Source organism: Scyliorhinus torazame, chromosome 4 (assembly GCF_047496885.1).
Source record: "Scyliorhinus torazame isolate Kashiwa2021f chromosome 4, sScyTor2.1, whole genome shotgun sequence".
In the NCBI taxonomy this organism is placed as follows: domain Eukaryota; kingdom Metazoa; phylum Chordata; class Chondrichthyes; order Carcharhiniformes; family Scyliorhinidae; genus Scyliorhinus; species Scyliorhinus torazame.
The window spans coordinates 184,602,258-184,614,822 of NC_092710.1; the positions used below are offsets into that span (position 1 = coordinate 184,602,258).

A 12,565-nucleotide genomic window follows, 5' to 3' on the forward strand; every position below is an offset into this window, starting at 1 on the left:
TCCATGAATCAAAACCCATTTCTGCCACACCAATCTTTGAACCATGTATTCATCTTTCTCATCTTATTTGCCATACACCAATTTGCTTGTGACTCAGGTAAGAATCCAGAGGTTTTGCTTTTTAGTTCAGCCCCTAACAACCGCTTTCCTCGTCCTATCTATATCGTTGGTACCTACATGGACTATGACCACTGGATCCTCCATCTCCCACTGCAAGTTCCCCTCCAGGCAATGTCCTTAACCCTGGCACCAGGCAGGTATAACAGCTTTCCTGACTGCAGAGAACAATACCTGCCTCCTGACTATGCTCTCTCCTATCACTACCACAGTCCTCTTCGCTCCCCCATCCCCCCACTTGAATGGCATCTTTCACCAAGGTGACATGTTCATCCCACTGATCGATCTTGCACTCCTTCTCCTCAACCACACAGGTAGAATGCACCTCGTGCCTGTTGGAAAAATCAGGGGCTGAGGCTGCTACACCAACACCACCTTCAACATCATAATCCCAGCCAAGCTCATATCAAAGCTCCAAAACCTAGGACTTGGCTCCTCACTCTGCAACTGGATCCTCGACTTTCGAACCCACAGACCACAATCAGTAAGAATGAACAACAACACCTCCTCCACAATAGTCCTCAATACCGGGGCCCCGCAACGCTGCGTATTTCGCCCCCTACTATACTCCCTGTACACACACAACTGTGTGGCAAAATTTGGTTTCAACTCCGTCTACATGTTTGCTGACGATACGACCACAGTGGGTCGGATCTCGAATAACGACGAGTCAGAATACGGGAGGGAGATAGAGAACCTAGTGGAGTGGTGCAACGACAACAATCTCTCCCTCAATGCCAGCAAAACTAAAGAGCTGGTCATTGACTTCAGAAAGCAAAGTACTGTACACACCCCTGTCAGCATCAAGGAGGCCGAGGTGGAGATGGTTAGCAGTTTTAAATTCCTAGGGATACACATCTCCAAAAATCTGTCCTGGTCCACCCACGTCGACGCTACCACCAAGAAAGCACAACAGCGCCTGCACTTCCTCAGGAAACTAAGGAAACTCAGCATGTCGACACTGACTCTTACCAACTTTTACAGGTGCACCATAGAAAGCATCCTATCTGGATGCATCACAGCCTGGTATGGCAACTGCTCAGCCCAAGACCGTGAGAAACTTCAGAGAGTCGTGAACACAGCCCAGTCCATCAGACGAACCAGCCTCCAGTCCATTGACTCCATCTACACCTCCTGCTGCCTGGGGAAAGCGGGCAGCATAATCAAAGACCCTTCCCACTCAGCTTACTCACTCTTCCAACTTCTTCCATCAGGTAGGAGATACAAAAGTCTGAGAACATACACGAACAGACTCACTGTTACCAGAATCCTAAACGACCCTCTTATGGACTGACCTCATTAACAGTACACCCCTGTATGCTTCATCGGATGCCGGTGTTATGTAGTTACATTGTGTACCTTGTGTTGCCCTATTATGTATTTTCTTTTATTTCCTTTTCTTTTCATGTATTTAATGACTGTTGAGCTGCTCACAGAAAAATACTTTTCACTGTACCTTGGTACACGTGACAATAAACAAAATCCAATCCAATCACTGCATGTTGGTTTCCATTACTGACCTGACTCTCAGTCAAATCTTCCTGTCGCTGACTACTGACCAATTCTAAGGTTCTGCTTAACTTATGGGAAGTGACTGCTTCCTGGAACCAAGTGTACAGGTAACACCCCCCCCCCCCACCCCCCCCTTCCCTGATGAACCACAATGTCAGTTCAGCTCAGACTCCAGCTCAGCAACTCAAAGCCAAAGTTGCCCAAACTGCAGACACGCTTAGCAAATCTGTTTGTCTGGGTTAGTAGTGCATTCCGCAGATTCCCAGATTCTGCAGTTATGGCATATCACCATCCGTGCCATTTCTGTCCAGCTTTATTTATTTAAGTAGTCAATTAATTAATAACTTACACGGATCAAGTAATAGGAAGATGCACTCACCTACTTTGGAATCAAGAACAAAAACTCACCAACCACTGGAGGCTGGGAAAAATGAGAAAAAGGAGCACCTATTTACCCCACTGCACTGCATTCCCACCTTAACCAAATTCTTCATTCAATCTACATCTCACTCAGGCGTAGTCTCGCATCCACATGCCTCTCTCCATGTTGTTAACCTACTCTGAGAGTCTAGTAGTGCTCTTTGTCACCCCACTCCCTTTTTACTTTTATTGTTTAAAAGAAAACCAGCAAAAATACCTGTGCAATGTTAAGTCTTCAGGTTTAATGATGGGTGTAAACCTGAAACACAAGTTTTTTCCTTTACTGATAATCACTGGCCTGGTGCATTTCCAGCAATTTTTTATTTTATTTTAATTAAGTTATGATCAGAAAATACAAGGTTTTTGCAATCCCAAAATCTTTCCACCATACTGTCAGGGGTGAACAAAAGTTAAATAAGGTCATCGCAATCAGCACAAGTGTAATTTCCCAACATTTCTTTTACAACTTCCAAGTTACATGAAACCAACCTCAGATAGGGAAGTCAGCATGAACTGTCAGACTTAGACGAGGTTTAACAGAGCTCATTTTTACTAGGGTCCACTACTCTGTGATCACTTATCTTTCAAGTCAACCTCGAGGTTTGCAGTTCTAGTCTGAACTATAATCAAACATTTAATTCATTTGAAGTCTGTTCTTAACGTTTGGCATTTTGTACTCTGTCTGTAAACTCATGGCGCTGAGGGTGGATACGAGATAGGAGGGAAATAGAGATGCTATAAAAGATAAACATTGCAGAAATTTCAAGAAAGGTGGACAGAAAACAGACAACCAATACTGTTACTGGAACAATAATGCATTTGTCTGAATTATACTTACGATATATATGTTACTGCTGTGTTCTCGTATTTTTCCAAGTCCCTCAAGTTATAATTTTTTTATTCAGTCACGAGATGTGGGTGTCGCTGTTAAGCCAGCATTTGTTGCCCATCCCTAATTATCCTTGAGAAGGTGATGGTGAGCGGCATGGCAGCACAGTGGTTAGCACTGTTGCTTCACAGCGCCAGGGACCTGGGTTCGATTCCCGTTTGGGTCACTGTCTGTGCAGAGTCTGCACGTTCTCTCTGTGTCTGCATGGGTTTCCTCCGGTTTCCTCCCACAAGTCCCGAAAAACGTGCTTGTTAGGTGAATTGGACATTTTAAATTCTCCGTCGGTGTACCCAAACAGGCGCCGGAATGTGACTTGGGGCTTTTCACAGTAACTTCATTGCAGTGTTAATGTAAGCCTACTTGTGATACTAATAAAGATTCTTATTCTTATTCTTGAACCGCTGCAATCCATCTATTTGTTATTATTAATTCTACGACTTTCTTCCAAACCTTTAACGAACAAGCTACAAAGCGAACTATTCTTCTGCTGGTTAACACAGGGTTTCAATCAAACTGGATAATGCCATGAATTCCATCTTCAAAATTTTCAGATAAAGAAATCTATCAATGCTTTTTGAAAATCCTTTTCAATTATATCCATTGTACAACCTCCTCCACAAACTTAGCTACTTCCACAACAGAATTTCAACAGCTTAGTGAGCCATGAGCCTTTGCTTCTAATTTCAAGCTAACCCTTAGTCACTGGGCTCTTTGGATGAACCTTAGTAGCATCCTGCAAAATGCTCACAAGATATTTCCCCAGCACTGATGCGAGTTCAAGCTAATGCAAAATTCTCCAGTTCTAGTTTTGTTTGACAACCAGGATTGCAGTAACTAACCTCGTGCCCTTGAGCACAATGTCCTAGAAATGTTTCTGATATTATTGATGAAATTGAAATGCTTTTGTCTGACATTCTTCTGCTATCTTAACAGAGACGTGACCAGGTTTATTTTAAATGGAGTCACTTGCCATTAAAATACCCACGCAGGAATATGTACATTAACATGTTAACTTTTTGTCAGCTGATATTAACTTCTGGGCTGGTGTGTTTATGTAATTCTAGAAACTAATTAGCAAAACTCATTCAGCAACGTAAGAGAAACAAAAACACACAAATGCTAAAATGTCTAAAATAAACTAGAAATTGTTGGAAATAAACTGCAGATTCGTCAGCATCTGAAAAGAGAAAAGACAGATTAAGATTCCAGAAAGATATCCTTGGAAAGAACCAAAAAGGAAGACCTACCCTTTAAAGGACTGACTAAAACAATGCTGGAGCAGCACAGTAGCAAGCGGATAGCACTGTGGCTTCACAGTGCCAGGGCCCCAGGTTCGATTCCACGCTGGGTCACTGTCTGTGCGGAGTCTGCACGTTCTGCCCTTGTTTGCGTGGGTCTCCTCCGGGTACTCCGGTTTACTCCCTCAGTCCAAAGATGTGCAGTTTGGTGGATTGGCCATGCTAAATTGCCCTTATTCACCAAAAAGGTTAGGGACGGTTATTGGGTTGCGGGGATGGGGTGGAAGTGCGGGCTTTAGTGGGTTGGTGCAGACTTGATTGGCCGGCGGGCCTCCTTCTGCATTGTGTGTTCTATGTTTAATACTGAGAAGGGAGAACAACAGGTCAACGTCAGGAAATAAAGATATTAAATTCTCATACAAAGAGGAGCTACGGAGGTTTAACCTTCACCAATGAGTTTTGTGAAAATCTTCAAATAAGTTTAAGTGTTAAATGATTTGAAAAAGTCAATTCAATCAGGCATTGAAAAGGCACAAAAAAGTTAAAAGATGTGCGAATCAGCCTCAAGACACACAACAACAAAATGGAATGTGAATCAAGAAACTGCCCGCTAATTTTGAAATCAACTGAGGTTTGAAGTACTTTTTTCTTTAAATCGGATGCGGGCTTCATTGGCATTTGTTGCCCATTCTCAATCTGAGTGGTGTGTAAGGCCATTTCAGACGGGTCTGGAGTCACATGACCAGGCCAGGTAAGATTCCTTTCCCTGAAGGACTAATTGGACTAGATGGGATTTTATAACAATCGATGATAGTTTCCTGGTCACCTTTAGTGAGACTCGCTTTATATTCCAGATTGACTCATTTAATTTAAATTCCACCAACTGCCATAATGGGATGTGAACCCGTGTCCTCTGGGCATTAATCTGGGACTCTGCATTACTAGTCTAGTGGCATTACCACTACCCCACCATCTCAAGATGGAGATGGATAAGGAAGATCATTCTGCTTATCCTAACTGCTCAACTAGAAACAAACTGCAAACCTGGCAAGGATATGCCATTGGCAACCTCCGGGAACAGAGAATCCCACTGCCATCGACAGCACGCCACCAAGAAACACACAGCTGGGGAGGTGGAGAATTCACCCCAATATGTTGATGAAGAATAGAAGCTTCATCATTAAAATAACGTCGGACAGCCAATTTAAACAGCAGACCAAATATTTTGGGATGGTGAGTGTATTTTGGTTTAAGTTCTGATAACATAGAATACCAGTATGGTCAAACCTGGGGCATGATTCAGCGACCCCGTTGCACCTGGCGTGGATCCGAGGTGCATCAAGTGAGAGCCCCAAATCGGGCCCCACACTGGGCGCTGGGCCGATCGCCAGCCATCCGACTTAGTCCGCCCTGTACGAACTTGATCTCGGCGAGATCCAGATCTGAATATTTAATTGAGCCTAAAGGCTCATTTAAATACTGGCGCCCAGAACTCAACGGCCATGCCTGCGAGGCCTCGCCAGGGCGCCGTTTAATACTGGTCCACACAAACGTGGACCAGTCGTAGCGGCACCTTGGGGGATCTCGTAGGCCATTGGATATGCCCGGGTGGTTGGAGACAGGTCAAGGCGGTACCCCGATACTCCCCTTATCACCCTGGCACTGCCATCCTGGCAATACCAACCTGCCAGGGTGCCCAGGTGGCACTGCCAGGATGCCGGGTTGGCAATGCCAAGGTGTCCAGGTTCTGGGTGGCACTGTCAGGGGTCGGCCGGGCTGGGGGTGGCTTTGCCAATTGGAGGAGGGAGGGATGGGGTGTTCCCAGTGGCCTAGACAAGGTTTGGGGGTCCAGAAAGAGGACGGGGGGGGGATTGGTCCTGCCAATCAAAATGGCGGGCTGATCTGCGAGTAGCCATTCCTGCTGGTGAGCTCAGCTCATCAGCAGGAAATCTATCAAAGTGCAGCCTCAGCGGGGAGAAACTTCCCGAGGCCAAAGAAATCAGCAAAGGCGCTGTTGAATAGTGGGTTATCAGCACTGCAGCTGCCGAGAATCACCCCGCCAAACACGCCTGAAAGTAGACTTTCTGGGTCCTGCCCCTGATGGTTCTGTCATTACCATATGTTAGAATCTGTAGACTAGTAGCTCCTCTGTAGTAGTACACAATAGGCAACATTTTTCGTTTGCAAGACTAAGTGATGATGCCTACGATTCATGTTCTCATTGGGGGCGTCATTTCTGGGGCAATTCAGAACATGCTAATAGGTCAGCACTCTGCCCATGTGAATCCAGAACAATTCTCATTCCCTGCAGCGGCGGATTCGCTAGGACTGGAATTGGGGCTGAAGAGTTTGACAAGCTGGACCTGCTTTTAAGCACTCTACTCCCCACACACTCACATTCCAGCCAAGCAGAAGGCCCAGGGAAGAGCAGCACCACGCTTCATTGGCCCGGAGCTCAATACAATGTTGGATGCGAGGGAGGAGAGGCAGCCACCTTCTTCCTCAGGGTGGGCATGAGGCTCCCACCTGCAGTCGGCAACTGGGCCTGGACTGAGGTGGCCGAGGTGGTCAGTACTGTGAGCCTCACCAGGCTGACTGATGAACGGGTTCCTTAGGGCAGCTTGGGCGAGCTACCACCTCTGTTCCCCTGGCATCACTCCCGTCCCTCACTCCCCACATCACATCCCCACTCCCATCGAGGCCAATCAAAACGCATCTGCCTGCATCTCCCTCACATCCACCCTGCACCAAACCTTAACCTGTAGTCCTCTTTGCCTAGGTGTCTGGCACACACATGCACCAGCGATAGGCAACTCGCCTCCATGCGTCTCACCATAACCTTTATGCGCCCCTAGGAAAAGGTGGCCCATAACAGAACAGAGCGGGAGAAGACCAGAGGGGGTGTCCCGGACCTCAGGGCTCTCACCCTCGCCGAGCAGAGAGCGAAGGCATTAGCCAGGATCTTGGTTCCATTGGTAATTAAAATGTGTCACCAAAGATTAATGCGACATTTAGAATTTGTGTTTTCATTGGTGTCTTATTCCCAACTGACAGGTTTCAATGAAACTTATTATTGTTGGAGAAATTTGAGTGAGACTGTAAAATAAATCATGAATTTGAATAAGACTGAAAAGTAAATGAGGCAACCTTTTGAAATTATCATCTACGGGTGAAATGTAATGCACACTCCTGTAGTGTGTTTGGTGGCAGAGGGGGTGGCTGGGCATTTAATCCTGCAGGAAGGTGACGAATACAAGAAATAGGAGCAGGAGTAGACCACACCATCCACTGTGCACACTCCATTGTCCAATATAATCATGGCTGACCTTGGGCTTCAACTCCATTTGAGGATAGAACATAGAACAATACAGCGCAGTACAGGCACTTCGGCCCACGATGTTGCACAGAAAAAAAAGCCATCTAACCTACACTATACCATTATCATCCATATGTTTATCCAATAAACTTTTAAATGCCCTCAATGTTGGCGAGTTCACTACTGTAGCAGGTAGGGCATTCCACGGCCTCACTACTCTTTGCGTAAAGAACCTACCTCTGGCCTCTGTCCTATATCTATTACCCCTCAGTTTAAAGCTATGTCCCCTCGTGCCAGCCATTTCCATCCGCGGGAGAAGGCTCTCACTGTCCACCCTATCCAACCCCCTGATCATTTTGTATGCCTCTATTAAGTCTCCTCTTAACCTTCTTCTCTCCAACGAAAACAACCTCAAGTCCATCAGCCTTTCCTCATAAGATTTTCCCTCCATACCAGGCAACATCCTGGTAAATCTCCTCTGCACCCGCTCCAAAGCCTCCACGTCCTTCCTATAATGCGGTGACCAGAACTGTACGCAATACTCCAAATGCGGCCGGACCAGAGTTCTGTACAGCTGCAACATGACCTCCTGACTCCGGAACTCAATCCCTCTACCAATAAAGGCCAACACTCCATAGGCCTTCTTCACAACCCTATCAACCTGGGTGGCAACTTTCAGGGATCTATGTACATGGACACCTAGATCCCTCTGCTCATCCACACTTTCAAGAACTTTACCATTCGCCAAATATTCCACATTCCTGTTATTCCTTCCAAAGTGAATCACATCACACTTCTCTACATTAAACTCCATTTGCCACCTCTCAGCCCAGCTCTGCAGCTTATCTATATCCCTCTGTAACCTGCTACATCCTTCCACACTATCGACAACACCACCAACTTTAGTATCGTCTGCAAATTTACTCACCCACCCTTCTGCGCCTTCCTCTAGGTCATTGATAAAAATGACAAACAGCAACGGCCCCAGAACAGATCCTTGTGGTACTCCACTTGTGACTGAACTCCATTCTGAACATTTCCCATCAACCATCACCCTTTGTCTTCTTTCAGCTAGCCAATTTCTGATCCACATCTCTAAATCACCCTCAATCCCCAGCCTCCGTATTTTCTGCAATAGCCTACCGTGGGGAACCTTATCAAACGCTTTGCTGAAATCCATATACACCACATCAACTGCTCTACCCTCGTCTACCTGTTCAGTCACCTTCTCAAAGAACTCGATAAGGTTTGTGAGGCATGACCTACCCTTCACAAAGCCATGCTGATGATTATAAATCTAGATGATTATAAATCTTGTCTCTTATAATCCCCTCCAAGACTTTACCCACGACAGACGTGAGGCTCACCGGTCTATAGTTGCCGGGGTTGTCTCTGCTCCCCTTTTTGAACAAAGGGACCACATTTGCTATCCTCCAGTCCTCTGGCACTATTCCTGTAGCCAATGATGACATAAAAATCAAAGCCAATGGTCCAGCAATCTCTTCCCTGGCCTCCCAGAGAATCCTAGGATAAATCCCATCAGGTCCCAGGGACGTATCTATTTTCAGCCTGTCCAGAATTGCCAACACCTCTTCCCTACGTACCTCAATGCCATCTAATCTATTTACCTGGAGCTCAGCATTCTCCTCCACAACATTATCTTTTTCCTGAGTGAATACTGATGAAAAATATTCATTTTGTATCTCGCCTATCTCTTCAGACTCTACACACAACTTCCCATCCCTGTCCTTGACTGGTCCTACTCTTTCCCTAGTCATTCACTTATTCCTGACATACCTATAGAAAGCTTTTGGGTTTTCCTTGATCCCACCACCTTTCTCCCACTGCCCCAATTAAGTCTCTCACAATACTCATGGACAGCCTTCCCAACCGGTCACCAACTGAGGCCCTTAAGTAGGCAATTAATGCATATTAAATGGACGTTTCCCACCGCCATCCATATTTACCCAGTGTCGGGCAAATCATGCTGGAAGTCTGGAAAAGCAAAGCCTGTCAGGACTACTTACGGGCTCCCAGGGGGATCCCATATTCAAAGCTACTCCGTGCCTGATCGAAGAACACAGCATCAGGAAAGGGTGGGGCTTCCATTAATCACCACCCCTGCCCTTGCTGCCAACTGCTTGCCCCACATATTTGACCAAACTGATAATCTATGTTTTCAGATACTCAGCCAAAATACACTCACTGTCATGAGATTTTTGCTGCTTAAATTGGTTGGATGTTGTTGTTTTAATGATTAAGCTAATACTCTGATCAACATGAGGGTACATGAACCCACTACCACTCTTGCACACTCTGCATTTGAGGTGATTTCCCTGTGACCCCCACACACAGACACGGACCTGTGTCTGGATCCATGGTGCTCTGGGTGGTATGATACAGGTAGAAACTACTGTCTCCCAGTGGTGCTGCCGATCATTGAAGAACTGCTGGCCTCTGATTGCCCGGCAGCTCTCAGCAGGTGGGAATTCCACCCCCAGGGAATAATCCCAGGGAAGACCTGCTGCTACTCCGTTAAATGCCCGATTCACATTTAATGCGGCCAGGCTTCCCCAAAGGAGGCAACATGAGGCTCTACCAGCTCTCTAGCCAAGGGCGAGACACCTACCACCTCCTTTAAAGACCTCGCTGCCTTGGGAAAGCGGACAGCAGAATCAAAGACCCCTCCCACCCGGCATATTCATCCTTTCAACTTCTTCCATCAGGCAGGAGATACAATAGACCAAGAACACGCAGATTCAAAAACAGCTTCTTCCCCGCTGTTACAAGACTCCTAAACGACTCTGGTGGGCTGATCTGATCTCTTCACGCATCTTCTCTACTGAGTAGTACTACATTCCTGTATGGTTCATCCAATGCCTGTGTCTGTGTATTTACATTATGTATTTTATGTTTGCCCTATGTATTTTCTTTTCATGTCTGGAATGGTCTGGCTGAACTGTATGCAAAACAATACTTTTCACTGTACCTCGGTACACGTGACAATAAATAAATACAATCCAGTTCAAGTCTTCTCAACTTCAGAATTTGTGTAATGGAAATTACTTAGAAATACCACAGAGGAATGATTTTCTCTTGATCTTGAATGGAAACAAAAATTATGACACATTAAAAGTACAAGATACTCTCAACACAGCGGGAAGAATGCCTAAGTCCCAATATAAAGTATTAATGCAATGAGGTAGCAGTTAAACAATGGGAGGTTGAAATAACTTAGCCTTGATTTGCATGGCTGCCTCAGCTCAATCATTGCTGCACCTTCTGTACTTAATGAACAGTGTGATGAATGTAGGATTTTCAGGTATATTGTATTATATGTAGTTGGTGCAGTAAGGATTAAAAGCCTGGGTTGGTGTGTGTATGACTGCTGCAGTAGTGCTTTTTAAAATCCTGATTTGCAAGACAGCTAGGCCTTTTGGAGCCAGAGGTGCAATTAAAGCATTGTTAAAGTTTGGGCGAATGGACTTTTATTTATATTAAGAGGGTTTCCTGCGGAGTAGCTAATTGGCGACATTGTGTTCAGTTTAGTGAGAAGATGTAGTTAATGAGAGACGCCAGCGGTTGAAGCACTCAGATGTTAAAGTTTTCAGAGTTTTTGTTTTTGGCTAGAAGGTAAGCCGAGATGTTTTTCTGAATAAATGCAGCCAGAGATTCTGCATTATTCTGACAGGGTGTCAGGGTTTTCCTTTTAAAGCAGCCTTAAAATATCTCTCCTTTGCATGGAGTATTCAAGACATCTCTATGCAGCAAGTATTCCTGAGTGCTAACTGTATTTAAAAGTGGATTGGGGACCCGAGATGGTTTTGCTGTTTGAGTGAAAATAAAGATAGCATTAAGGGTTATTGTGTCACTGTATTGATTAGCATTGTTTAAGGGGTAATTATAAGCCTTTTCTGTGTGATGTTAAAGATATTTTGATACCATGTTAGTAATAAAGTTTCTTTTAATATACCATATCCTTATCTTGCATGAAATGACTGTTGGAACGAGGTATCCTTTCCTCGCATTCTTTTAAAAATTTAAAAATATTGGGGTTTCTGTCCAGTTTTGTCCAGGATTGTAATCAAATTTATATGGCTGAATGGTCGATAACAAAGGGTACATGACTTTAGTGAGTATTAAAAGTATAAATTCCTTACCAGTAGAGCCCTACAGGTGTTGCTGTTGAGGTTGGTGTGCTTCTTAATATTTTTATGACCAATTTAGTGGGTGCAAAGTTATTGAAGGTATCTAAATTTGAATATGGTACAGATTTTATTACAGTGGCCAATAAGGATAGATCATCAAAAGGGATCTGGACAGGCGAGGCCAAGGACAGAAAGATGAAATACGGAATTCAAGATGACTGAGTACGAAGTCATAGGATTAGATAGATTATACAAGAAATGATTAATGTAGCAAAGCAAGAAAGAGATCGAGCAGTTTTGATAGAAAGGTTGGTAAAACTTCAGTTTGGTGTTATCAGTGAATGAAGGAAGCAAATAAAATGCTGGTACTAAGGAGTCTAAGGAGGTGATGTTCGCGTCATAATTGGCTTTGGTAAGATTACATCTGGAATGCTGTATGTCACTTTAATATCTGTATTACAGGAAAGGTGTTGAATTATTGGAGGTAGTAAAGAAGTGGTTTCATGGGAAAGTTTGAGTACGGTGGAACTTTATTCAATAAAAATGAGGAGCAGTGAAGTCTTCGTGATTTTCAGTGCAATGGAGAATTTGGATTCAGGAAAGTTCTTCTGTCAGCCACAGAATTTGAGGCCTTAGGATATTTGAAAATTGAATGTTGAAAGAAAATAAGAAACCTAAGTCACATTTTATTTAGTAAGCAGGTGATAGAATTGTGGAAGAGATTAATGACGAAGCGTGAACTAGAAGCAATGGCAAAGACTTAAAAAGGACTGTATGAATTCCTATTACAAGATGGAATACAGAGTTATTAATTCCCCAATCATAGCAAAAAGTAAAACATTCCGAGGTTTAGTAGGAGTGGATAGATGAACCATTTGTTTTCTCCTTCCCAAAATTTTGCTATGCTACTATGCTATTTATTAAA

General features: G+C 44.4%; 1 protein-coding gene across 5 annotated transcripts in view; it reads right to left on the reverse strand.

The window, feature by feature from the left end:
* asxl2 (ASXL transcriptional regulator 2) overlaps positions 1-12,565 on the reverse strand; it is a 430,279-nt gene that overhangs the window by 347,705 nt on the left and 70,009 nt on the right. The gene's annotated exons all lie outside the window — the stretch shown is intronic.